At 34.5% G+C, this 25,259-nt stretch overlaps 1 pseudogene; it reads right to left on the reverse strand.

The window, feature by feature from the left end:
- Positions 1-4,777: 4,777 nt before the first annotated feature.
- LOC149138809 (glycine-rich RNA-binding protein GRP2A pseudogene) lies at positions 4,778-5,257 on the reverse strand (annotated as a pseudogene).
- Between the last annotated feature and the right edge of the window lie 20,002 nt (positions 5,258-25,259).

A 25,259-nucleotide genomic window follows, 5' to 3' on the forward strand; every position in this document is an offset into this window, starting at 1 on the left:
TTTGCACATAAATTTAAATATTATAAAACTGGTCCTCCTATTTTATTTTTATTGTTAATCTATCTTTCGTTTATCATTTCTTTATTTTAGTCGTAGTATGTGGTGATTCGAAATTTTTTGATATGATCAGATTGATTAATATATCACACATTAAAATTGGTTTAGTTTTTTGTTGAGTATTTAATATTTAGAAAAATTAAATCATATAGTTTAATTGTTTTCTTGCGAGATGAATAATAATAGCACTTGATGCCATATTGTTTCAACTACATCCTTTATATTAAATGCCTTTAAATGAGTTTTTGCTAACTTTTTTTCTTTTCTTTTTATTTTAATTTTTAATTTGTACTAACCCTTATGTTTTGTGAGAAATGTGATATATTAATTTAAACATCATTTAGGCATAATGATATTTTATTTTAAGTAAGTTTTCACATGTTCTATGTCTACAACCTCTATTTCCTAAAATGGATTATTTTATTTAAAATACTATTTATTCATTAATCTTGCATATTTATTTGTTAATTAGAAAACCTATTTAATTTACATTATTTTACAACGACTATTCAATTTTGATTACCAAGAAGGATTAACCCTTGTGGTAAAAGGTAGACCAGCCCTTGTCACCTAGAGTGGGAGTATATAGGATCCTCAGTCTTGTGGTGTCAGGCTATCCTCACTTAACAGGACAGTTTAAGCACCAACATCTTTTGGGGCCATCGCCGAGGAACAAATTGTCAAAGATTCATTTTCCTGGTAAACTAGATTAATTGGTTAAGTTTGTGACATGCTACTGAAGAGGACCACAATTACAAGTGCGTTAAACATTTTTAAGTATATATATTTTTATTTTATTCCCTTGATGACTCCTATATTATATATATTATTATTTTTTCAATGGATTTCTCTTCGAAATTTTTTGTAATCGAAATAATCTTCTAACCTATGTTGTGCCTAGCATGTTTAATGTTTTTGATTATGTGAATATTGATGATTATGAAGAAGACAACTTCAAAAGAGAATGAAGGTTATTTGTCCATCTAGAAGAAGATGTATATGATGGTGTTTTGATTAGTTCTCATGTGGATTAATTTCAGGTTCATGTTCATTACTCAAAACCTAATATGCATGATGAATAAAATAATGCTTATTCACTTGTAGGTTTAAATTCACAACAATCATACAACTACTCTATTTTATTATATAAATAATCATGATAAGTATGACTATGTAACTAACATCGAACCTGTTTATGATGATTATGGACATAAAAAGGTTATTTTACATGAAAATGAAAATGAATTATTTCTAAGATTTCTTTGAACTAACGTGAATTTATTTATTTTACCATTTATACATCATAACTTCAATAACTCCTTCCAAACTACACAAAATTCCTCTTCTCATTATGATGGCCATGAATATAAAAAACATATAAGTTGTCACATGAAAAATCCTAGCATGATTTCATATTTCTCTAATAAGGAAGTAAACAATGAATATATTTCATATACATTAATGTTAAAACTGTTTTATCATTTAATTAATCACCCAAATTATTATGATTTTGTAGAAGATTGGAGGGAAGAATCCTTTAAGTGAACATCATTTTATCATTGTGTAGACATCAACTCCCTTAAGGAACTAAAATGAGAAAACACCTTATACTTTTATACAAGTACTGAATATATTACTATTTTCCAAACATAAAGGTAAGCGTCTTAGAGTTGATAAATTGTTGTATTGGTTACACTAGTTGTTTGAATTCTCTTAACAATTTTTTTTCTTAAAAACATTGTATATAAATCATGTATATAAATAAACATTTTTATGCTTCCTAGGTTTATAATGAATAAAGATTAATTCTTTTACATCTTGAAGATTTTTTATGCAATCAAAGTAGAATGGAATACCTATATGAGTCCTTAGTATGAACCATATTAATGAGATTTTTAGATGTATATTTAAAGACACATTGTAAATGTTGTTTAAGGGGTAACAATATTTAAAGGGATAAGATATTAGTTTCTTAGTAATGTAACCGTTATATTGAATATTCCTCACCACATTCCTCTTCCATACTACTTACACATAAAAACTAAGGGATCATATTGATTCATAATTGTAAGTTAAAGATTTCATAAAATTCAATGGAAACTTTGGTGGAATTAGTTAGTCACATCATTACCATACATGAGACCTTCCCTTATAACTATACTACCCTAGGGATATGAACATATTTTTTGTTTGGTGGGGCATGTCCGTATCTTTGCCTGGGATATAGACACTTCTTAGCAGTGGAGCAAGGCCAATGGCATTAGATTAAAATCTAATTAGTAACCCTCCCACTCCTCTTGAGGTAACTTCTAATGGGGCATGCTGACATCTCCACCAGGGCTATGAATGATTGCTCCTAATGGGGTAAGGTCAGTGGTATTCGACTAAGTCTATTGTGTAATCCTCCCATCTTGTGAATGCTATATTTGCTAAATAAATTGAAGGAAGGGCCTCTAACACAAAGGTCAAACAAGAATCCAAAAAGTTCTTAGTATTAGGATAGTGGATGACTCTGTCAAGGCTATGAACACTCTCTAGTAGTGGAGTCACAACCAATTCTAGAAAATCATGTTATGAATAAAAAGGGAACGAAAATTCCAGATGCCTCTGCTCACTTTCAGTAAACTAAAAATGGAAGTCACTCTTATGTATCATTATTATCTTGATGGTTTATGTAATTTCTTAATCATTAGTTGTATGTAGGTATGTACTTTTATGGTTTTGGATATTCTTATGAAGTAGTAATTTTATCATCTTTGAGATCATATACCTTAAACATTATCATAACTACCTTGATATACTTAATATACAAAAAAAATGTATTTCTGTATGTAAATAATCACTGAAATTGTTAATCCATACATATTGGGATCTCACATTTACTCTTTCTTTTTTTTTGCTATCGATTGACTGAGCCTTTAAGACATGAAATATTTCATTCTATTTCGTAGAAAATTATTTGAAATCTATATGAAAATATAAAAGTCTCAAACTTATAATTAAAATTTTATTTTAAATTCGAAATTGAAATACTATATACATTTTAAATTTCATTCATTTAAATTCAATTTTTTTATTTCTAATAGCTGGGTAATGAAATTGTGTGTGTTTCAATTTAGCATGGGAGGATAATTGAGATTTCATGAGATATTTTGTATAAATGCAAGAATTTAAAACGAAAAGTCATGTTACATTTAATATTTTGATTTTATCTCATGTTTCTTGAAAATAAGTGCACGTTAAATACATATTTTATGACCTAATATATTATATATTAGAAAAATTTTACTGGACTAATGAATTACATTAATAATAGATGTAAAATAATGAGGGGAATATTATAAAGGGTGAGTTATATTTTAATTTCATTTACTATATATTTTTATTAGAGAATTAAGCATTGTTGTTTCTTTTAATCCAAGAATATTACTCAAAGGATTTTAGTGTGGATAATTAGATCAAGGGTTACTTAAATGATGAATATTTGTTATATTTAATAAAAATAACAATTAAGAATGTAATTTTGTTTGGAATTTATGAGAAATTAAAATGAAACAAACTTCTAGACATCTAAAAGAGGATGTAGAAGATTTTTCTAGGGACATTTTTGGGCAGACTGAACGATGGTAATGCATTAGAGATGAAGATTTATTATTTTTATGGTTATCATGTACATGCTATAGTAGTTTTTTTCCTTGTGACTCCGAGGATTTTTTTTAATAATATCTATTCCTTTCTTTTCTTTATGTGCTTTATTTTTATGTGAATTCTTATTTACTAGTTGATTCTGTAGGTTATTGATATAACATGATTAATCAATATATTGCATGAAATAACGATTTATATACTTAAATACTTATTATTTAAGGTTTTTTAAATTATATTTGAAAATGTTTTTTTCAGAACCAAACTCTAACAGTACATGTTATTCAGGGTTTTATTTGCACATAAATTTAAATACTATAAAAATACTCCTCTTATTTTGTTTTTACTATTAATTCGTTTTTCATTTTTCATCTATTTATTTTACTCGTAATATGTGGTGCTTAGAAATACTTTGACATGATAAAATTGATTAATATTCAAGAAATTAAAATTGGTTTAGTTTTTCTTCCAATACTTACTATTTAGAAAAATTAAATCAAATAGATTAAATGTTTTGTTACAACATGAATAACAATAAGAGTTGATGCCATATTGTTTTAGCTACAACATTTCTATTAAATTCATTTGAACCAAATTTTCCTAACTTCTACCTTTTGATTTTTAAATTCCTTTTTAATTTTTACCAACACTTATGTTTTGTGAGAAATATGATATTTTATTTTAAACATCATTTAGTCATACTAATATTTTATTTTTAATAAGTTTTCACATGTTATATGTGTACCACTTTTATTTCCTAAAAAGAATTATTTTATTTAGCATACTCTTTATTCAATAATATGTCCTATTTTCCTTTTAGTAAAACCTTATAGTGCATATTCAGATGGCAATTATAGACGTATTAGAACCAGATTTTCAGCTTCGATATAGCTCATTGAGAGAAACATAGATCCATATCAACAATGATATATAGTTCACAAAACATTGAAATACCAAGCCCACAGACAATTACGAGCATATAGCTCTACCACCAACAATATTATTATAGAACCAAAACAGAAGACCAGTTATACACAAAAAAAATCCTAGCTCAGCATCATATTGCCTATCTCTTCTAGCTACCACCACCACCATAGCGAGAACTGCCACCATCACCATAGCCTCCATTGCCACCAACATAACCACCACCACCACCACCACTATAGCCACCACTAGCACCATAACCATGGTCGCCACGATAATGGCTTCCACTATAACCCCCACCACCACTGCCCCCACAGCCCCCACGGTAGCCAGGAGAGCCATTGCCTCCACCACCACCACCCCCGTTTCCTCTGAATTGGGATAGATTAATGGGGATGCTCCTTCCATCAAGCATATTTCCATTCATTGCATCGATAGCATCCCTCATCGATTGCTCATAATTGAAGGTCAAGAAGTTGAATCCACACGATCTACTTGTTCCTTGATCACTGATAATCTTTGATTCCACGACTTCACCATAGGGATTGAAAGCCTCCTACAAGCTTCTGTCATTAGTAAACCATGCAATCCCTCAAATGAAGCATTGCAACTAAACATCTACTGAATCCATCTTCTCACTCTGAAGTTTAATAGAATAAGAGAGCGCAAGAAACCACTAACATAGTACCAGAACTAGGACTAGAATTAAAAATGAACAACACCAATATCAACCAGAGACAAACCACCCCATAAATGAGTAGTATTTTGTTCTATTTATTTTTTAAATAGAAAATATTTTTAACTTACATTATTTTACCATGTCAATTTAATTTTGATTATGATAAGGAATTAGCCCGAGTAGTGCAAAGTAGACTAACCGTTTTCACCCAGAGTGGGAGGATCGAGGATCCTCATTGGTGTAGTCTCAAGATGTCCTCATTTACTAGGAAAATTTGAGCACCAATATATTGTTAGAAAGTCTAGCGAGACACTCTAGCCATTTTTCACTAGTGACAAGAGATGGATTTGGAAAACCCTGTAGTCTATACAAAAACAAGTTCAATGAACATCCTTCCACTTCTAAAACGACTTCTGCTAGGCTGATCCTCAATTTTTATTTCATTAATGTATTCAAAAGTCCATCAAAAAAGAGCATGAAAACCACATGTTCATACACTTTAAAAAAGAAAAAAATTGAAGGAAACCCTAAATACAAGGAGCACACAAAACATGATAAAGGAATTCATCCAATGTGGACTATATGTTCGAGCTCTCCTCAAAGTGGGGAGGCCACATGCATTAATATAAAAAAAAAAAAATGAAAACATGGAAAAATTACACCTTATACCTTTGATTCCAAGGATGACCTAAAAATGGGTTGGTCATACGGTGAAATGGACTACACCATCAGATCCCCTACAAAAAATCATGAAATTATCTTATACAACTAGCCAATTTTTTTACTGTGACCTCTACAGATTTAGCGATTTCCAAATATTCACTACAGATTCTTTAGGGAATATTATTATAATATTCCCTATAGATTCTCTCAAAGATAATGCACGCTCATGTTTCTTAGTGCACAAGGTCCTGACAAATTGTTCCTTCGATTGGGTTCTTCCCTTCTACCTACCTCTCTCTGTGATGAATTATGGAATCCACTTCTTATACAAGTTCTACAACATTGATAACAATGTGACACTTGGTGCAATTGGTTTCGGTAGTTATATGTGGTTGCTGTCAATGTGGGTGGTCACGGTTTCGATCCTCGTAGACCACCATTGATTATTTTAAAATATGACAAGGCACCATGAAAATTCTAGCGGATATAGGTTATTTCCCATCAGTATTGTTTATCATTTGTTGCTTTGTATGCCCATGGATTTTGTTGGGTCTACCAACTTGGAAGCCCACCAAACCATTTGGTTTTCCTCTATGTAAAAATCTCATACTCAGCCATTAGCACCAAAACTATTGCCGAAAATAGCTAAACCTCCAAACTAGCCATATATAAGTAACCTGACAAGTTTCATTCAAATTTTGGCTTTGTCTGAGCCTAACTGGCCAATTGCAGGGTGTCACGTGGTACCCCGTGATTGGGCCAAATGGTGTCCCTCAATTAGGCTTTATTTGGCCAATTCAGTCTTGCCATGTGTTGGTCTAGATTAGTCTAGAATATTCCTTCATTCAGTTCACCGTACATCCAAATCACTATCCTTACTATTGATGTCAGGTGCCACGTGGTGTCATGTGGGACTACCATGTGGTAGGACTACCTGCAAATGTTTTAGTTGTTTGTCAAAAGGTTAAGTAGGACATAACTTTCTCATATGGTGTGTTACACTAAAAAATGTCACCATGGCTATTTACAGTTGGTATGGCTCTATCAACAGTCATACTACCCTCTTAAGCAAGTCTTATGCCTCTGCTATCCATGTCAAACTCCAAGAAAGAGAGAAAGTCTTTATAAATATGTTTATCTCTGGGTATGCAGGTTCTCTCAAACCTTGCCTGCGGGTACGCACCTATTGTTCATAAGGTCTGCGTCCAAGGACGCTCTGTATCTAAAGGGGCAGGTGCGTCCCTCTGGAAAGGTTAAAATACGCAAGTTTTATCTTCAAAAACTTACTTGTGGTCATTTCTAGAGCATTCTAGAAGGTTTTTTGACGTGTATTGAGCGCCTCCAGATGGTTCATGCACTCCTACCAAAGAGGAACTTATCCCATCAATAAGGGAGTGATCCCATCCAAAGAGGGGACTATCCCATTGATGGTGGACCTGATTAACTTCCTCTTGAGCACTATAAATACAGGCATTGGGCCAGAAGGAGGGAGGTTGAAAGCTATACAATTCTAAGGGTAACTTCTGCAGGAATTAGGACTCCCATTTAGAAGCTTGTGAGGAGAGATTACCGTCTTTACTTGTTCTATTTGGAAGTGGGTGAGCTTTGTCAAAGTAGAGGAAAACTCTTGTGGACCCTAGAAGGAGCTTGCACAACACCAAGGCTCAGGTTGTAATGGTTCCTTTTGATTACCTTTAATGCAAATTGGTCCATTCTTCTCAATAACTTGTTGTTTATGGGTTATTTCATGTACTCCTTGGTCTATGTGTTGAATATGCTTTGTTTTATGTTATAATCAGGTGCTATTTAATTGTTTGACTGTTGGTGACTGCAGGTTTTGGAGAAAAGGAGGAGCTCGTCCAGATCAACAAAGCTTGGACTTCTACAACAGCGTTTGGACAAAGGTAAGAACGAAACACTTGATTTCTCATATCATAATGTATGTTTAGAGAAGGATAGCTCCAGTTTGTTTTGTTTGTCATTAGAATGTCTTAGACTTCTAGGAAGGTCAGTTGTGTCCGCACCCTTGACTGATTCCGTGTGACATGGTGTCAGATCAAGGTGCCATTTGTGTTGTTGTATTTAGAATGATGCACTATTAGACTTGATATAGATTTAGATGAGATTTGAATAGTTAAAAAAATTGGCCTTCTAGAATCCTCTTGAATCATTCCTCCCCACTAAAGATCTTTTGTGAATCCAAAATACTTATCAATAAACTACAAAGTGAGGGAATTTCTCCCTCACCTTATCCTTCTCAATCTAGCATGTCTTATTCGGATGCATCCCCTTGAAACATAGATTAGGGTTCTCCACATCTCCTCATCATGAAGTCTTGGTCCTCTTTTCAAGAATGATGTCTTTAGGTAAATTTTCAGGGCATTCCGGTGTAAAATTTTACATTGAAGGAATCTATCCAATCTCCTTTATGTCCATGATCAAAGGATATTTTTAGAGCTTCAAGTCGTCAAAATTCACCATGGAATAGATTTGCATGTATGCTGGAAAGTCAAGGAAAAAATAATTGTCTCCAATATTCTGTAAGATAATGAAAGGACCATATTGAATTGGTCTCAATTTATTTCCTTCCTCCTTGATTGTTTCCTTCCTAATATGGAGCCACACCCTATATCCAACCTAGAACTACTAATCAAATCGGTGTTTGTCATGTCGAGCCTTGTATTTGGCGTGACTTTTCTCAAAGTGTTCCTACACTATCTAGTGAGTCATTTCGATTCGCTTAATGAACTTTTCTATTTGTTCCTTGTCATGTTGTTCATTAGAATCTTTGTATTTCTCAAAGGTTATGTCTAAGGGATCTTTGAGAAAGTACCCAAAGCATTTATCGAATGCTGAGCTATGGGTAGATGAATGCATGGCCCTATTATGTGAAAGATGCACATAAGGATTCTGCTCATCCAATGACTTTGGGATGCTCTCCACAATAGCCTTGAAGCTTGTTAACCAATTTGTGGTTAACAAACTCTAATTCTTCCTCAGTTTGTGGATGGAATGTCATGCTCCTCTTTAGTTTGGTTTCTATCATTTCCCCCAAAATTTACCAAAACTCTCCAAGGAATTCAGAGTCGTAATCATATACAATGGATGTGGGCAACTGAAAATGGACCCAGTCATATTGCAAGTAGAATTGAGCAGTATGTTCAGTAGTAATCTACTTTTGACATGGAATTAAGATACACATCTTACTAAATATATCTATCGTGACATACAAATATTCATGACCTTTCCTACACAAAATAAAACCCCCAAAAAACTCCATAGAAAAACTTTCCCAAGGAGAACAAGGAATAGGGAATGGTGTGTATCACCCCAATTTTCTATTAGTGGTCTTACAAATAGAAAACATCACACATTCCTCTACATATTTTGATACAATTTATTTCATATGAGGACAATAGAAAAACCTTTGTAAATGATACATAGTCTTCCCTACACCAAAATTACATGACACAAGATACTTATGTGCTTCTTTGATTACATGGACTCTTTCGTTGGTGGAGATATAAAGTTTTCCAAGATGGTACAAGGGTTTTCCCTGAAAATGGTAATTTTATACCTATGACCTTTCGGTTAGATTCTCATAAATCTCCTTCAAATATCTGTGGTAAATATTAGAAAGGAGAAATTCTCTGACTCTCGTTGAAGAACAACATCTAAAAGAAAAATATTCAGATGAGACTAAAGAATCATAGACAAAATTTCATGAAAGGTAGCCTCGGAGCCTGAGGTTGAAAAATTTATACAATGTTTATCATCAGATCATTTATGTGTTCAAAGTGCTAATCAACAAATAATGTAATATGTGAATGGATCAGAAAAAGAAGACATGAAGAATCATCTAGATGAGAAATAAAAGCAAGGGAACCAAATCTATATTGAGGTTTGGTTCTAGAAAATCAATAAGATGGAGCATCACTCTCTTCTTTAACAATTCTTGGTATCATTAAAGTCAAAGCAGTTGGTCTTTAAAATTCAAGTACATGTCAAAGTATACGTTTCAAGCCTACACATGATTTTATCTTTCACCTTGTTATGAACATGAATCCATTGGAATTATTCCTAACAAATAGGCACAAGTATGTGTTGTTCTTCAATTACCTTGTTAAGAATATTATGCTTACAAAAACTTATTTTTAATCCACATGCAAGGAGGTTTTGTATGTTGAAAATGGCCAGTAAAATTGGCCACCCCCAACTAGTAATATTACAGTTTACTACCGGGATGCGGGTGACACCTTAAGTCTTTAATGAACACCTTGATGGATGGCTGCGAGGGGATATGCCACTTGGCTGATGGTGCCCCTCCCCATACCACCCTGAGTCGACTTCAAGGCACTCCACAGGTTACATTCATTACAGGTCCAAATCGGCAAAAAGTCATTCATTGTTTGGTTATGGAGGTACCTTGGTTCATTCTTACACCGTCTCCCATGCTCCGTTGCAACTGTCCGCCTCAGGCCTATGAGCCCAACCTTCACACTGCAACTGGCCATTGTTGCTGGATTGTTTCTTGCATGAACTTTGGTAATGGATTTAACCATTCTCATTCAGGTCTCTACATTTTAACCTCAACTCAGAACGACCCTGTTTCACCTCAGAACTCCTCTACTAGAGCTCCCTCTGTCATTGACCTTCCTGTCATTGCTACCTCTGAGCGCTTAGCCAGCGATAATAGCATGGTGAGACATCGTATGAGAAGTCGTAGGGGAGGAACTCATGGAGGAAGTTCTCGCCCTCTGACTGAGTAGTACCCTGATCGTGCCACCTCCTCTCCTTCGCTGGAGCTACATCATCCTCTAATTCATAGGGCGGGCAGATATCCTTGCACTAGAAGTAGGTGGGGTTTGTCTCATTCTTGAGAGGCTATTCATGGCGACTTTATTGTCCACTCAGTTAATCTTCCTTTTCCCCTTCAACCTGCTCCCCACACTACCCAATTCAGGTTTTGTAGCTCCCTGAAGAGGTCTGTCATCACCACTAATATTTCCATCTACTTCACTGAAGAAAACTCTCAGACAACCTCTTACGATGACAATTCCAACTTTCCGCAGGAGGATGCTCTAAGATGTAGTAATTGCAGAGATATTGGCAAGAATGAGATGGACGAGAGCCTCTTCACCTCACATGAATAGAATTTAGGCGGCAATAAGCATGGCAGAGGGGGCAGCTCTGCGGCCACGCACCCCACTTGTGGTTCGAGTCAGAATGGGTCTACTCTGTAGGTTGCATCTGACGACGGGGAAGAGCCTCACGACAGAGGTGGAGAGCCACATGGCAGCATTCCGAGGGACGAGGCGGATGAGTGGGCATGGCCAATCATAGAGGAACCCATCCCAAATGACTTCATCTAGGCTGATGTGGATTCGAGGTGGCTGGACGTGGCAGCCAGAGAAATGGATGAGGTTGTTAGGGGTTCGGACGTGGCTGCCTGGTGTTAGGATGTGGCTGAACATGGCTACCCAGGTGTTTTATATCTGGTTTTTATGTTTGTTTCTGCTAGTTTTGGATGGAATCTGGTTTCCTAGTAGGACTATTTGTTAGGGAATCATCTTACTATTTCTTTTGTGGGTTCTGGACTCAAGAATTGATACCATTTTTGGTTTTTATGATCTCAGTGGACTGGTTTCCCCAATGTTGGGGTGGTCCATATTTTTCTAATACTCTATGCTAAACTTGGTCAAGGATTAGTCCTCTCTGTATTTTTCTGTACATATTAATAGATTACCTTTACTTAGAAAAGAAAAATATTACAGTTTACTCAAGCACTCATGCAACGTGGAAAAAAATAAGAAAAGGAGGATGATAATTACAAGGAGTGGACTAATGTGTTTGAGAAGTTATGAAGGTAGAATGTGGAGAAAAACTTATCCAACATGTTGAAGGAGTAAGGGATGAGCCAAAACTTCCTTTCTACAAAGATGTCATTCCAAAAATGGTAAGAGAGTACCACTACTTGTCCTAGGTTTATATAGATGCTACTAGGATTTGCCTAGGGTGCTACAAAATAGCTACGAAGGTGCTACAGGAGGCGCTACAGGATTCGGTACCATTGTTACAAAAGTAGCTGAATATCTACAGGAACATTTAATAAGAGATGCTACAAGGTTGAATTAAGTTGAGAAAAGGATCCCAAACCATCAATAATTTTCCTCAAACCCCCCATGAACATAAAGGAGTCATCCTCAAAAGACTAAGTGGCCTCCACCCTCCTCACTTTCCATAGAATTTCATAGATAATTCTACTTTCTATAGGAATCCTCTAGCGAACCCTTGTGAAGAAAAACTCCCTTCAAAATTTTATTTTCTCATATAAGGAAGGCAAGGAAATATAAGAGGAAATTTTTCACTCAGATAGTCAGTACCATTCATCTCCTTATCTTACGAAAAAGCATCAACCACCCTATGTACCCTAGACTGATCAAAGAAAATTCTTAGGAATTCCTTTCAAATAATTTAATGAAATAGAATTATACATAATGGGAGCATGTTCTGATCGAAGAGAGGTACATATGTTGTGAGGGTAGGTTGACTCTTATGAAACCTCATCAATTCATGCTACTCTATGAGAAAAAGATCCAGACAGAGTTAACAATTCCAAGCATGCTCAGTGTTCCACATTTCCCATCATGGCATCATTCTCATGAATTCTTTAAGCCACCTCAGGAACCATGTGATGTGGAGTGACAATCCCTCATCACCAAAAAACAAGAAGAGATACCAAAATTTAGTGTTTAAGGTTGGAAAGAAGAAGAAGTGGAAGAGAAAAAGGAAGGAGAAAAAATAGAGGGATAAGAATATAATATAAAGTAGAAGCAAAGATCCCTAAAGAGCACTCAAGATCTTAAAAGATAAAAAAAAAGGGGGCATAAAATAATTCTCTCGTGAAAAAATAGAGTACCAAGTAACTTTTTATTTCTGAGTCTTCTTGTGTAGAAAACTTGTTATTCAGTAGCTCCACTTTCATTTTTAGCAAGGATGTACTTGGATTGATTCAAAAAAATGAAATTTGGTGCAAATTTTATCTTCTAAATCATTTTTTACTTCATAATACTCTGAGTTTTCTTCGGCTTTTTCCATCACAGGATCTTTAGATCCCTTCCGTACAATTTTTTTTCTTTCTTTGAATGTCTTTTTCACATGCATCTCTTATTTTTTCACTTACTATACGTGCTTCTTTTGTGGTAGGTTATATTGGTCAAATGATTGAAGTGAGTTTATTTCAAGGTTATTTAAATATTTTCAAGAATGATTCATCCTTATAAAATGTTTTAAAAGTTATCTTCATCGTTTATATACTTAGAAAGGTTTACTAGTTCACACATCTCGAATTTCTGGAAGTCCCTTGTAGCAAAATAGTAGTAATTTTATTCTATTTTAATAACATGTTAAGGAGATTCATTTGAGTTTATTCAACTTGTATTGGGTCAAAAAAACATTCAAGTCAATAATTAAATTTAACCTATTATATTTTCACTTTATTAGGTTAGGAATTTGATAGGTTAACTCACTCACTAATTCTTGAATTTTTTGGTTTTAGAGTAGTAACTTTTTTCTATTTTTTAGCACATGTTGAGAGGGGTAATTTTGAATGATTCCACTTGTAATGGATTCATATGAAATCCTAATTCATAAAAAAAACATCCTCTCTCATTTTAATCTGATTTTATTGGGCATTCAGCAAGCTATCTCACTCTTGTAGCAATCTTGTCACTCTTGTACTAGTCCTGTAACAAACGTGTAGAAATTTGTTTCCGATATTTTATTTGCCTTTATTCACTCAAAATTAATAATATAAGTATATTTATATGCTATGAAGGCTCTAAGGCTAGTTTGATTGAGTTCATGCCTAGTTAGGTCTCCATATAGCTCTTATATTACTTATTTCTTGAATGTTGACTTCTGAAAATGAGTTTATATTCATTTTCCGCAAATTACTTTATGCAAAGCGTCACATCCCTTTTGCAAGGGTACTCTTTTGGCTCCCTATAATACTAGTGATTACCCCATTACTATTGTAGTTGTATCCCTTATTAATATTTTTCGTGCCCCTATTTTCCCCATATTGTTATAACTGTGCCCCATAGAATCCCTCTATTGTTATTTTTGTGGCTTTATATTATTATTGTTAGGTCGGTTGGGTTATATTGTGACTCCTTAGACTCCTATATATAGAAAGGAGGTTTTGTCATTTGAATCATCAAAGAATTGCTCATTTTTGTAATGTAAATAAGGTTTCCCCCTCGAAGAGGCTGAATTCTAAGGCGTTAATCTCTCTTTTCTATCTTTTTGTGAGTTGGTTTAATAACATTTGGTATGAGAGCTTTGGATTTTAGGGTTTCGCTGCTCCAAATAGGTCATCGTGGAATGTTTGCTATAACTTTTTTTTATGTGACGTTTAAGAAGCTAAAAAAAACCCATTTGTGAATAAATCGCACTAAATATCGGGTCCAAATTTCAGATCTTTTCGCGCTATATTTTGCGGAGATATGATCTGAGGAAGTTGGTCTTTTTGTAGACTCCTGAATTACATTCCAAACAGGTGACCTAGGGAAAATCGTCATAACTTTCTATGTGAGCACCAGATTGAAATTGCGTAATAATGTATAGAAAGAGGACGGATTGTAGATTCTTGTATATATTTTTCTCACCCAAAGGTCGAAACAATGACTCGTGGCATGTCATACAAGTTTGCTCTACTAAACTAGTCTATAATCAGGTCATCTTGGGAGATTGTTCATAACTCTTCCTTGGAGAATCCGATTTGGATCAAACTGGTGGCATTGGAAAGAGGACATAGAGGGATATTACAGATCACGATTTCAGAATTGGATGATCTGAAATTGCAGAGATATATCAGATTAAATATCAGATTAAAAATTAGTTTGAATAAGCAATCGATTCCCCGAGGAAAGAAAATGAAAACACCTACTAAGAAACCTAAAATATCTAGCATGACTCATGAAGAAGAGGAAGAAATGAAACATGATATATCAAAATTACGAGACCAAGTGCAACAAGTGTCACTTGCACAAAAAGCAACAAAATCTAAGATGGATGGTTTAAGGAAAGATGTAGAAGCTAAGATGGATGGTTGAAAGAAAGGTGTAGAAGCTAAGATGGATTGTTTAAAGAAAGGCGTAGAAGCTAAGATTGATGGCATGGAAGCTAAGATGAATGGCATGGACGCTAAAATTGATGGCATGGATGATAAGATGAAAGAATTGAAGATAAATATGAATAATTTGCTACAAGAAATGGTCACTAATGGTGAAAGGGTAGTAAAGGAAACTCATGATGAGAACAAAAGAAATGTTAATCATGATTCCATATACTCTAATGTTGGATCGAAGATCCACCATATTCCAAAAATCGATATGAGGAAGTTTGATGGCAAGGATCATACAACATGGATATTATATATGGAGCAATTTTTCGATCTCAATAATGTGAAAAACACACAAAAGGTACGTATTGCAACTTTATATTTGGAACCAGATCAGTTTGTATGGTACCAATGGCTCTGCTCTCGTAAACAAATTATCACTTGGGCAATTTTTATGGAAGAATTGACAAGACATTATGAGGATAAAAAAAGCAACACTTTTTTTAGCCAATTGATAAGTCTCAAACAAAAGGGTTCAATAATGGAGCACATTGAGGAGTTCCAAAAATTGAACATAAGGGTAAAAAACATTCCACAGGAGCATATGATTGATGTGTTCATAGGGAATTTAAAGGATAATATCCAACATGATGTTCACCTTTAGGAACCTGATTCATTAGAGAAGGCATTCAGGTTAGCAAGAAAAATGGAAAGCAAAATTATGGCAACCAGGAAGCATACCACTCACAACTATAAAGATGGAAGTGTTTTTTCCTCTATTATTCCACAACCTATAAGGTTGACACCACAAAAATTGGAAGAAAAAAGAGCAAAAGGGCTTTGTTACAGTTGTGATAGAAAATACACTAATGGTCATAAGTGTGCTGAGAAGAAATTATTCTACATAGATTGTGAAGAGGAAGAAGAAAAGGAGCAGGAAAGGTCAAAAGAAGAGGATATACTCCAGGAACAAAGCCTAGATAAAGAAGAAATGAATCTGACCATATCTTGTAATGCATTGGTGGGAATTACCACTCCTCAAACCATCAAGATAGAAGGACAAATCAAGAAGAAAAAGGTAATAGTGTTGATTGATTAAGGAAGTACCCACAATTTTATTCATTGTAAGGTAGCAAAAGAATTAAATTGCTTCTTATATCCAGCACCAGAGTGTCAAGTGATTGTTGAAAATGGAGGAACAATAAATTCCTCTAGAAAGTGCCATAATATCAAGCTATCCATGGGAGAATATGTATTGACTAGCCCAATGCTTTCCATTCCAATGGGAGGGTCTGGTGTTGTATTAGGAGTCCAATGGCTACAATCCTTGGGTATAATAGCTTTTAATTTTCAAGAACTTTTCATGAAATTTTCTGTGGAAGGAAAGGAAGTTGAATTAAGGGGTATTGCACGGAAACCAGGAAAGATAATCAGCTCTAACGGTATGACAAAGCTTCTAAAAAGAGGTGAATTGCACAATTATGTTTGCTAGATGTTTCCACTTCATTTCTCAGATCTCCAAAAAGTCTTGGAAAACCATTCCAAGGTATTTGAGACGTCCAAATGTCTCCCACCTATTCATGATCATAATCATGCTATTCATATGATTCTAAGAAGTGTTCCTCCAAACATCAGGTCGTACATATATCTCTATGCCCAAAAGAGTGAAATTGACAGTATGGTTGTAGAAATGCTAAAGGCTGGTATAATTCAACCGAGTCAAAGTTCTTTCTCTGCTCCAGTAGTATTGGTGCACAAGAAGGATGGATCATGGCGCATGTGTCCGGATTATAGGGAGCTCAACAAGCTCACTATTAAAGATAAGTTTCCCATTCCTATCATTGATGAATTACTGGATGAATTGCATGGATCAATTTACTTCACCAAGTTGGATCTTTTTTGAGGATATCATCAAATCAGAATGAAGATAGAAGACATTCTGAAAACAACATTTAGAACTCATGAGGGTCATTATGAATATTTGGTCTTGCCTTGTGGCCTCACTAATTCAACTTCAACATTTCAAGGTTTGATGAATTCCATTTTCAAACCATTCCTTAGAAAATTTTTGTTAATATTTTTTGATGATATGCTAATATACAACAAGTCTTGGAAGGATCATGTTGAACATGTTGACACGGTGATACAACTATTGGAGGAGAAACAATTATATGCAAAATGATTCAAATGTTTCTTTGGAGTACAAGAGGTGGAATATCTGGGTCATATTGTATCTCATGAAGGAGTTAAGGTAGACCGTAGCAAAATTAAAGCCATTAAGGAATGGAAAATCCCCACATCCATAAAGCATTTGTGAGGATTTGTCGGGTTGACAAGGTATTATTGCGAGTTTGTTAAGAATTATGGGAGAATAGAAGCACCTCTAACAACATTATTGAAGAAAGATGCATTTTCATGGACTCCAGAAGCAACAAAGGCCTTCGAGCATCTTAAAGAGGCAATGTGCCAAGCACTGGTCTTAGCTACACCAGACTTCACAAAAGCCTATATTGTGGAATGTGATGCTTCAAGAAATGGAATTGGTGCTGTTTTAATGCAAGATGAAAGACCCATTGCTTTTGAAAGTCGTCCAATCAAGGGGAAGTTTTTACACAAAGCTATTTATGAGAAGGAAATGTTGGCAATAATCCATGCACTTAAGAAATGGCAACCCTACCTAATGGGAAGACACTTCAAGGTAAAATCTGATCATGATAGCCTTAAATACTTTTTAGAACAAAGATTATCCTCTGAAGAGGAACAAAAGTGGGTCACAAAGATGTTAGGTTATGACTTTGAAATCATCTACAAAAAAGCGAAGCAAAATGTGGTGGCAGATGCACTCTTAAGAAAGGATGAGGATGTGGAAGCATTGTTGTGCACCATTTCTATTATCCAACCAGATTGGATAAAAGAAGCAAGGGAGGAATGGAAGAATGACGAAGAAGTGTGGGCATTTATTCGAAAGTTACAACAAGACTCCAGTACATATGATACATTTAGCTAGAAAAATGATTCATTATGGTACAATGATCACTTATACCTCTGTAAGAATTCCCAGCTAAAAAAAAATATTCTTATGGAATTGCACACTTCTCCCTTAGGAAGGCACTAAGGATTTTTAAAAACTTACCACAGGGTTAAGAAGGAATTTTTTTTGGAGGGACTTAAATCAGATATTCAAAAGTTTGTGGCAGAATGTTTGGTTTTCCAATAAAATAAAGTTGAAACAATTAAGACACCGGGTCTATTACAACCTTTATCCATTCCAAGCCAACGTTGGGAGGAGGTTTCAATGGATTTTATCACAGGTTTACCCAAGTCTGAGGGAAAGAGTGTCATCACGGTGGTAGTTGAAAGACTTACCAAGTATGCACATTTTTGTGCATTATCACATCCATTTAAAGCCAGTACAGTTTCTACTGCATTTATGGAAACAATTAAAAAGCTACATGGAAACCCAAAGATTATTGTAAGTGACAAAGATCCCATTTTCACTTGAAATTTTTGGACAAAATTATTTCTTGTCTTGGTACTCAGTTAGCTCATAGCTCATCTTATCATCCTCAATCTGATGGGCAAACTGAGATAGTAAACAAATGTTTGGAAGGATATCTTCGTTGCTTTGTATTTGATAAACAAACACAATGGGTCAAATGGTTGCCTCTGGCTGAATGGTGGTATAACATTTCCTTCCATACAACAACAAAAATGACCCCATTTATGGCACTTTATGGATATCAGTCACCATCCATCACATCATATTTAAGAGAAAATTCTAAGGTTCAAGCAGTGGAACATCACATCGAACATCAAAAACAAGTCCTCCAACTCTTAAAGGATAACCTCGTGTTGGCATAGAATAGAATGAAACAGTAGGTAGATCAACATCGCAGCGAAAGAAGTTTTCATGTAGGTGATTGGGTATTCCTACAGCTACAACCATATAAGAAAATGTCCCTCAAGCAAGCTAAGAAGGATAATAAATTATCATCAAAGTATTATGGTCCATACAAGGTGTTGCAAAAGATTGGTACTATGGCATACAAATTGCAGCTTCCTACAGCTTCTTGATTGCACCCAATTTTCCATGTTTCTTGTTTAAAGAAGGTTATAGGCAACAAGCTCCCAGTTTGAACAATATTGCCAAAACTTGACGAGGAAGGAAAAATTATATTAGAACCAGAAGCAGTCACAGAAACAAGAACTCGACAGTTACAAAATCGATCAATTTCGGAGTATCTTATCAAGTGGAAGAACTTATCCACTGAATATTCCACATGGGAGGATGAGAATTTTATACAGAAGCATCTAGATCTACTTAAGCATTGAGGACAACACTTTTTTGAAGGAGAGGGGCATGTCGGGTGCCTATAATACTAGTTATTACCCCATTACTATTGTAGTTGCATCCCTTATTAATATTGTCGTACCCCTATTGCCCCATATTGTTATTACTGTGCCCCATAGAATTCCTCTATTGTTATTTTTGTGGCTTTATATTATTATTGTTAGGTAGGCTCGGTTATATTGTGACTCCTTAGACTCCTATATATAGAAAGGAGGTTTTTCTATTTGAATCATCCAAGAATTGCTCATTTGTGTAATGAAAAGGAGGTTTCCCCCTCGAAGAGGCTAAATTCTAAGGTGTTGATCTCTCTTTTCAATCTTTTTGTGAGCTAGTTTCATAACATACTCTAGGTGTTTCGTTTCTTTAAAAATAGAAAATATATACTTTAAATTTTATTTCCTTTCTATCAATATATATTAGGTTTTCTTAGTTGTCATTATGATTTACATGTTTGCAAATAGAATATATTTCCTTATTACTATTTACCTTCCAAGTAGAATATATTTTCTTATTGCAACATAAGACAGGCGGCTTACTGATATCTTTATTCATTTGAATTTTTTTCATTGCGTTATTTCACTTGCATCAAAGGCAGTTAGACTAGGAAGAGTAAAGTGTTTGTTGCTCATACAGTGTCGAACCATATTAATTTTTTATGAACCTCGGTTAGATAATTTAAGTCGATAGCCATAGGAGTTGCAACATTTAGGTTGTAATACTGAGCCTCATCTATTCTATAGGAAAGTCCCCAATTGAAAATTAATTTAGATATTTTTCACATTCACCTTCGAATATTGCATATGGCCCACAAAGAGGAGTGAGGGAAGATCTTACAATGGATTCTTTGAAGGAAAACAATTTTATAGAAAATATTAGCATAACCATCTATAGTTAAAACAAGCACTCTAGAAGTTCGAGGAGAAGTATAAGGCTAGGCATCATCTGCACCTAACAAAAAAATCATTCAGGGTGAGAGATAAAGTATGTCTAAAGTTGAACAAGGAGAGGTTGCAAGGGCCTGGTACAAAATAAAGTGTCTAAGGTATTGTCACTTTGAGATACTTCAAAAGGTGGGTGATAATTCCTATCGACTAGGTTTACCACCATATACATGAATTCAATCAATTGTGAATGGGGCCAATTTGAAATCTTATGAGCCTTCCATGTTATGTCAGGAGGAGGAATTGGTCCTATCTTTTGTAGAGGACTTGGCATGAGATGTTGAGGTAGAGTTGATGGAAGAAACAATTCTATAGAATAGGTCCAAAATAGAATATAGGGGTAGAATGACCTTTGGATGATCAGGTTAAAGGGAAAACTTAAAGGGAAAATTAAATGGTACACCAAAGAGAAGGTGGAGCAGAAATTTCCTCACCTCATTCAATAAAAGCTTTTGTGGACCAAAAGCCTCCAAAAATGGGGAAGCGTAATATACATTGGATAATTATATAGTTTTTCATCCATCTCAATGCATTCAGAGTGGAAAAAGTGGAGGGATAAGCTCATGGACCATTTTTAGTGGAGACACTAGGTTTGGCAAAATGGGGACTAAAACCTCGTGGGAGGATTTTGAGGCATCAAACAACATGTTTTGGGGAAAAATATTTTCCACTTAAATTTTCTGCCTTTTCATGCTACTATACATGTAGGGATATTTCCAAAAATTCAATAAGCACTTCAAATCATGTTCATATGCAAAAGTTATGTCACTCAAAAGTTTACCTTCGTATTTTCACACCTATAGTTCAGGAGGATGTCGCATCAACCCCCATTATTCATGGAAAAGGGGCTAGCCATGTGTTTTTGATGTAAACTACCTTATAAAAGTCTATATTGTAACTCTATTTAAGAGTTTATGTAGTCAAACTTAATCAAAATTACACCATTAGTCTGTGTTATAACTAGGCCACTAGGAGGAAGAGACATTTCATTGTTTCGAGAGAATTTTTCTCCATAGATGAGAAAATATGGCCATGAGAGATAGGAACTAGAGAAAATAGAGAGGATATGTGTAGTTTATAAGCCCATGGGTGACAGAAATTACTTCTCTATACCTGTAACTAGATTTCGAGACAGAGAAAGAGAGCGAAGCGACCTCACCTTCTAGCTAGGTTTTCTCTCAAATGTGTTTCCCATAGCATATTTTGTGTATTATGTGTGTGTGATATTATTTTGTCATTTTATACTTTTTATACATAATTTCCATTCGCATGAATCAAATAATTACAATTAAATTTACAGATCTAGAAGCTTAATAAAATTATAATAGTGTAAAAATTCATAATTTTAGTATATTATTATCATATCTGTTGTGAAAAATTGTCGAGTGGAAAATCCAAAGTCGTTTATGTATCAAGTAAATATGATATATTCTAATAGTACTTATTATTAAGATTGTATTATTATGGTTAAGATATGGTCTCCCCTTAGAATCCATTGAGTTAGGGGTGGACACCATCATGAATGTTTAATAATAAAATCAAACATTTTTTGGTTTTCACCCTACAGGGTTTTCAGGGTATATCGATGTCATAGATGTGATTGCCTATTGTTCTAGACTGATGATGTTAATTCCTTTCATTACATGACCATTAAATTATGAAATATATGGTTAATTAACCTAGTTAAAAGAAACATGCGAATGATGCCAGGGTACATAGTTTTTTTATGATAATAAGCTACACCAATGGGAGTTTATGGTTGTGTAACTTACTATTTCTTTATGAAATAATTACTCTATGTAATGATGGTATTTTACGTAATGGTGATCAAATTAATATGGAATAGTAATCGAGAAAGTTACACATTGGTAAATGTTGTAAACATTTTCTAAATCAAACATTTTTATGTGAGGTTAGCGGGGGATGTTACATTTACACTCTTCAAATCCTCTGTAGTGACACACTCATAACATACACATATTCACTAACACCAATGCATCTCAATTGAAGAGATGTTCACAAAAATAATTACATTAGATATTAAAATATCTCAATGCCTTATTAAATCTAACCCTCGTGTGTTGTTGTGATCATGTGTTCCAAAACATAGCAACACATAACTCATAAAGTTTTTACACTCGACTAATCGATCTCCTTATATTTTTATCACTTCTTTTCCTTTTAAATACGAGAGCAAAATTAATGTATTTCATTAATGGATTTGTTTACCACATCAAATGAATGTTGAATCATCCTCAGTCACATAAATTCATTGGGAAATTTAATGGTTTTTCCCATTTTTTAATTTCTTCATATGTAGGCATAGTTGCAAGGAAGACATGACTTCCTATAGATGATTATAGCATGGAGAACATTGCTTGATAGTAAAATTGCAACACCTTTGTAGTGTGCAAGCACTCTTCCCAATGGCAATAGTGTTTTCTCCTTCTCACTTTGTTTGTTGGAATATTCATATTTCCCAAAGACCATGTCTAAGGGATCTTTTAGTAGGTACCCAAAGCATGTCTTGAATGGTGAGCTCTGTCTAGATGAATGTATGTCCCTATCATATGAAAGATGCAAATAAGGAAGTTTCCCATCTCACAACTTGTGATTCTATCCATGACAGCCTTGAAGAAAGCGAACCACTGTGTGGTTAACGAACTCTATTTTTTTTTTGGTCTCTCGATGGAATGTCATACTCCTCATTAGTTTGGTTTCCATCATTTTCCACAAACTTAACCAAAACTCTCAAATGGATCGAGAGTCCGAATAAGATACAATGGATGTGGGAAACCCAAATTTGACCCACTCATACTGAACGAAGAATTGAGTAGTATGTTCAGTAGTAATATGCCTCTTACGTGCCATTAATATACACATCCTACTAAATATATCTACCATGAAAAAAAAATATTCATTTTGTTTCCTAGACAAAGTGAAACCCCCAACAAAGTCCATAGACATACTTCCCAAGGTTGAAAACAAATAAGGCGTGGTGCGCATAGCACAAATTTTCGATTAGTGGGCTTACGAAAAAACACATCACACATTCCTTTACATATTTTGATACAATTTCTTTCATCTGAGGACAATAGAAAAACCTTTGTAAATGACAGATAGTCTTCTCTACACCAAAATTGACACAACAAAGAGAAGTATGTTCTTCGTTGATTACATGGACTCTTTCATTGGTGGGAATAAAAAGTTTGCCAAGATGGTACAATATTTTTCCCTCAAAATGGTAATTGTATACATGTGATCCATTGGTTTTCTCTCATCGATATCCTTGAAATCTCCATGGTAAGTATTGCAAGGAAGAAATTGTCTTGCTCCTCTTGAAGAACAACATCTAAAAGAAAAACAATCAGAGAGAATATAAAATTGTGGACCACCTTTTATGAAGAGTAGCCATTAGAGCCTCAACTTCAAGAATTTTCACAATCCTTATCATTAGATCATTTATGTGTTCAAGGGGCTCTTCATAAAATAGTATAAGATTTGAATGGAATAGAAAAAGAAGACATGAAGATTCATTGAGATGAGCAAGAAAACCAAGACCATTAAATCTATATTGATGTCTATTTCTATAAAATTAACAAGATGGAGCATCACTCTCTTCTTCAACAATTTTTGATACCATCAAAGTCAAAGCAATTGGGCTCTAAAATTGAGGTACATGTCAAAGAATACATTTTGAGCCTACACATTATTTTATCTTTCATCTTGTTATGCATATGGCTCCATTGGAAGTATTCCTATAATTGAAAATAATAGAATAAGAGGAAAAGAAAATAAAAGAAAAAATAAAATCTTAGGTGAAAACATCCTTTGAGGCTCTTGACATTATATCATTGACTGAAAACTTGCATGAGGTGGTCAATGGGTTGGAAAAAAGAGAAAAAAAGAGAGCAAGAAAAGATCCTAGGTGAAAACCTCCTTTGAGGCGCCTAGGCAGACCTACAAGTTGAAAACCTCATTATAGGAGCTAGTCGACCTAAAACAAAATGAAAAAATTAAAAGAAAAAGAGTATTGTCGCATTGTATTTCTCTCTAATGGATGCATGTGCTCTCCAACATTTACAAGGAAAAAAATTCATCCCCAAAAGAAAACATTGATAAAAAACGTAGTCAAAGAAACTCAAACTTGGGATTTCTCCTCCTTTGTCCAGATGCTCCAAGAGGACAATACCCATGTCAATCCATCACTCTTATCCATTTCCAACATCCAACCATCATTCCCAAGTCTTTCACATTCATTTTCCTTGCTTTCCTAATATGTTACAGGAAGGCTTTATTTTTCTACAGGATTGACAAAATAGACGAAGCATAAATTCTTTTGACCATATCTGCAAAACCATGCATAATTTTTCTGATATGTTTCATAGAGATATGTATAAGGATGATGGTAAGATAATCAAGGAAATTCAGAAAATTCTAGCGCAACCTTTTCGAGAAATCAACCTTCGTCAACTACATCCGTCTTCATTTTTCTCAAGATTCATGCATCCATTTGGCCAAGATTTTTATGGGGAGATGCATCAATATGATGGAAACATTATCAAAAAAATTGAGGGGAATCGAGTCTACCATTTGAGAGATATGGAGTCTGCAGGAGTGTTCTACAATTTCTCTAGGAGTGTCCATATTTGCTACAAGAGTAAGACTTTCATAGAAAAATGGGTAAAAGATCATGTTTTCCCTTGGGAGATGTCAGGAAAGGTTCATCAAACCTCCTTCATCTCACATCCACTCCATTTAACCAACTACTTCTCAAGATTCCACCTTTGTCCACAAAAAAAAACAAAAGAAAGAAAGAAAGGTGACATTGCCTTCACCCCTTCTTCACAAGCTTTCCCTACCTAATAACTAAAT

Source organism: Pinus tabuliformis, chromosome X (genome assembly GCF_031772625.1).
Source record: "Pinus tabuliformis cultivar Carrire ecotype Pingquan chromosome X, CPIR1, whole genome shotgun sequence".
NCBI lineage: Eukaryota > Viridiplantae > Streptophyta > Pinopsida > Pinales > Pinaceae > Pinus > Pinus tabuliformis.